Source organism: Trachurus trachurus, assembly GCF_905171665.1.
Source record: "Trachurus trachurus genome assembly, chromosome: 21".
NCBI classification, from domain to species: Eukaryota; Metazoa; Chordata; class Actinopteri; order Carangiformes; family Carangidae; genus Trachurus; species Trachurus trachurus.
The window spans coordinates 5957451-5962152 of record NC_139899.1 but is presented as its reverse complement, the minus strand read 5'-3'; the positions used below and the strand labels follow the sequence as shown (position 1 = coordinate 5962152).

General features: G+C 39.8%; 1 long non-coding RNA gene across 1 annotated transcript; it reads left to right on the top strand.

Moving 5' to 3' along the window:
- The first annotated feature begins 1767 nt into the window (after positions 1-1767).
- On the top strand, positions 1768-3230 carry LOC311004439. Its single transcript, XR_014596305.1, has 2 exons — positions 1768-2589; positions 2876-3230. It is a non-coding gene; the product is annotated as an uncharacterized lncRNA (long non-coding RNA).
- The last annotated feature ends 1472 nt before the right edge of the window (positions 3231-4702 follow it).

Below are 4702 nucleotides of genomic sequence, written 5' to 3'. Positions count from 1 at the left end.
ATAATTAATACTTAGTTAACCTGCTTATTGATCATTAATACTTAATAATTATTGTCAATTACCAAACCCCTATGTAAATCCCCTACATGAGAAAGTTATTTGCTCGCAGCAGGGATAAAGCAGCAAAGAGGAATGAGAGAGGTAAGTCCTAGCTAGTTAGGCAACATAAATCTGTCTTAATGCTAAGTTAGCTAACGTGATGCCTTGTATCAAGACTTTGTGAGCCCAAAAGTACAGGATAGGGAGACGTGTGCCTGCAAACTACATGAAAACTTCACATCCAAAGCGAAGAAGCTGCATCAGCTTGGATTGATAGATTCCAATAAGCCGGCAGACCTGGTCACATTAACTGTGTGTGACTCGAGCAACATCAACTGTGCGTAACCGTTGCAACACCTGCAAAGACAGCCCATTGCCTGTTGTGATGGACCCAGCCACAAAGCACAACATCATGAGATGGAATGAGTGGGTGACAAAAATATCACCATACTCGAAAAAATCTTCTGATGGTACCACGACTGAGCTTGAAGGCAAGCCCACCGCTCTGGAAATGATATCGGCCAGCCTAGAAAAACTGGTGGAGCAACAACGACCAGCTACGTTTCAAGGTTCACCTCTTCAACATAGCTCACTGGTGAGGAGGGTGGGCCAATTGTGAATCACGTGTGATTGGTGATCCACAAATGATGAATAACACTTCACAAGCATTTCCATTTCATAAATGGAAAACTATATTTACATTTTATTTACAAATGTAGGCTATTTGTAAAAACCAAAATACAAGTTACAAATTAGAAATTTGTATTTGTGGATCGCAAAACACGTGTGCAAACCAAGGAATATTTGTCGATCACCCTCTGTGCGTTTACAAATATATAGGCTATGAGACAAAAATAACCAAATACGTTTCACTGTTGGTTCGTCAAAAAGTCGTGATGCGTGGATCTACACTACGCACCACTCGGCTTCACTTCATTCATCGTCAGTACACCATTCATCTTTTAATAATTAGTAAACTTCAAATTAAACTATGGTCTTTAAACACTCTTGATCAATGGGAAAGTCTGCATGAATTGGACTGTTTTGAAATGGGTTTTTTTTTGTCTGAGACAGTAATGTGAAGGGGGTCATTCCTATGTCCCCACAGCCTTATGTTCCCACATTTCTAACTTTTGTTGTCACTGAAAATTAGGCCCTATGTTCCCACAGCCCTTTGGTCCCACCATTGTTTGTGTTTAGGCAATGAAGAAAAGAGTTGGTTAAGTTTAGTAAAAAAGACTCGGTAGAGGCTAGACAGGCCAGATAGATAGAGAGAGTCCAGTGGGAACATAGGGCCTAATTTTGAGAAAAATCTTAGAACTGACAAATGTCATACTATGTATATTACGTTATTTGTTTTTAAGTTTACTATTTTGCTAATTGAATTTTCTGAAATCATCCTTGATGAATACAATTCAGATTTTCGTCTGATAGGCCTAAAATACTGGTAGCTACACCAACAGGGATGTCTGATTATTTGTATTGTCTAACGTTTGTTTGTTTGTGCTCCATACCACGTTATGTGGTCGTGAGAAATAAAAGTGAAGTGAAAATGTAAACCAAATTTGAAACATTGTCTGCATCCTTTGCATTCCTCCTTCTTATAGTCTATAATTTTGTCTCATTTTTTCCATTATGCATCAACCTACCTTTACCATCTGACTGAACATGAGGCAACTCTCATTAGACTCAATTTGCTTTTTATGGTTGGCATTTACCAAGTTAAAGGGATAGTTTGGGTTTTTTGACATGAATCTCTATGGCATCCCCACCACTAGTGACTTGCATCAACAGTGACTTACCCCGGACTGAGTCCCGTGGGCGCCGTTCCAGCCCCGTTTCGGCGCGCGCGAATGTAGTCCGGCTAGTTGGCTGGGGTCACGCAAATATAGCGTTTTCCTTCTCAAAACTATATGTGTTCAAAAGAGTAATACATTTGCATAAAAAAAACGCTGTCCAGGAAAAAGTCAGACCTCACAATCGCTTGGCGCTATTTTCTCTCCCTTCGTATCACTGCGCGCGGCCACCGGCCGGCAGGAGCGCCTGTTTCACTGTGTTTACTGCTCGGATAGTTGATGAAAACATGTCTGACTACGACACCGATGACGAAGAGATTGCTTTTAGCACAGAGCCAAGGGGATATCTTTATGAACCCGAATACACAGATGCCGAACTTCGCCAGATGGAGTTAGAACGGGCAGAGAGAGAGAGGAGGGACAGAGAAGTGGTCCAAGCTGAAGCTGGAGCCACAGCTGGAGCCGTGAGAGACAGGTTGACCGACAAATGGTGGTGCACTTGTTCAATATGCCAAGTAATGCCGACAGAGGTGGAGAGTTACTGCTGCCACGAGTGGGATCTCATCATGCCTCAGATGCAAGACCTTTCAATTGATGAGGAGGCCAGCGTAGCATCTTCTGTCTGCATCACAAACCATAAAGACATCCCTGCACTCCTGAATGATGGCGTCTTGCAGACCTTCTTTCACATTCCTAAAATCAACTGGAAGAAGCGACCAAGGCCAGCTGGACCTGATGGTCAGTTGTCTTCAGAGTAAGTGTTGACTCTCTCTTATACTGTAGGCTATGTTGTGCAGGTAAAACACCTGCACAACACCTGTTAGTTGAATTGTATTATCTTAGTGATCAATTATACAATGTCTTTTTAGGGCATACTGTATTTACTACAAGTCCAGATAATACACCAAATAAATTAGGCCTAGGCTACATATTATCAATTTCTTACATAGTTGGTGATGTTATTTCCTGACAAAAAGATGTGTCATTGTCAGGTTCATATCAAGTATGCACTACTTATCATGTTGTGTTTGTTATTTCAGACAGTACAGGCTGGTTGCCTATCGAATCGTAATAGAATGGGCCCTGAAAGGAGAGAAGCTCGGTCGAGGCAACAGAAAAGTTCTTCCCTCATGTGTGGTGGACCTAATAAGAAGAACATATCCATCACCAAATGGACAATACACAGGGTTCAAAGAGTGTGAGGATGCACTGAATTTGTTTTAGATTTTTAAAACAAACGTTTTTTTTTGGACAAGTTATACAGTATGTGTTGACCATTTTTATTTACATATTTTAATTTTTTAAACAATATCTTGTATAAAAAACACAAACAGAAATATACCACATTTTTTATTTTTTTCAGTCCTTTTTAATAAAACTATATGTTCACTAAGACACCAGATGTGATGTTATTATTACGCTTACACATTGATATTGAAAACTCCAACATGGCTTGAAAAAATCTTTTGGGTAAACAAAAGAGAACAGAAATATGGCTTTCTCAGTCTCAGACACCGGCATCTTCATCATCTGCATGTTTTTTTGGAAAACGTGATGCATGTTCTGTCACCAAGTCATCTTTGTTTGGCTTTGGAGTGGGAGCAATGTTGGCCAGTATGTTGACTGGAGGATGGATGTGGAACTGCTCATCTCCAAGCCTGACATTTTTGTCAAGCCGCCGTTGAAGGACCAGTTGCACCATGTCTTTTCTGAAGTCCTGTGTTGTTGGCTCATACAGCTTTCTTACAATCCACTGGTTTGATTGCTTGGAGTGAATCACATTGTATTTTTCTTTTCCTGTGAATGAGGAGAGTGAGGGTCATAAAGAATGATGAGGATGGTACATGTGCATTACTTTGGTATGAAAATGAATAAACTGTGATTTGTGTGACCTGTGAGTTGAGGATGACAAGATAAATAAAAAGCAATAACTCTAAGATACAAAGTCAAACTACTGAGATGAAAGTAATCAATCATAAAATATAGTAATTTTGAGGGGGGGGGGGGGGGAATCTATACATTTACTGTATACATTATATTGGTTTTATCACTTTCAGTGTCCAGTGGTTGGACAGGGGGGAGTGCATTGTGATTTGACTCCATAAAGTGACTCGACTTCTAAAGTTGGAAAAGTACAGATTTTTCCAGTGAAAGCATGGCATGACACAAGGTATATCATACAGTATGTACAGACGCAAACTGTATTGACACTAGTAAATTATGTGTTATGACTTCAAGCAAGACAGTCAAGTTTAGTTCAGCTTAGAGGGGAATGTGTACTATGATAGGACAGTAGTGCAAGATGTGGCAAACAATAAATAGTATGCATTTGATTATACTATATTATACCTCCAGTAGCACAGCTGTCTTTCTGTGAATATGTTATTTTCTGGGTGCATGTGACAACAAAGATGATAATCTCCATGACATGCTGTATCTTTCATACTTACCAGACTGAGTATGGCCATGCTGACGGCCAACATTGTGGTTGTGGTCAATCACACTCAGCTGGAGTCTTGCCTGCATGGTGACATATGTGAAGTGGCGCCTCTTCTCTGCGTACTTCAGCATAGAGCTATGGAACACTTCAAGGTCCCCTAAAAATAAGGAAAATTTTATTTTGACACAGTTTATACATCTGCAACACAGCCTCAAATTATTACTATTACTACAGTATGATCACTATTAAATTTTTAACGCTCTGAGTTACCAAAAGTACATATTTGTTTTACTTGTACATTTGACAAATCGCTTTTGTTTTCACAAAGAGGTAAAGCATCAGTGTGATTGCATAGGTGGTGCTCTGTATGATCTCATCTTCTTCAGTCAGTAGTCACCTAGCCTCAATATATGATAGTGAAATTTAG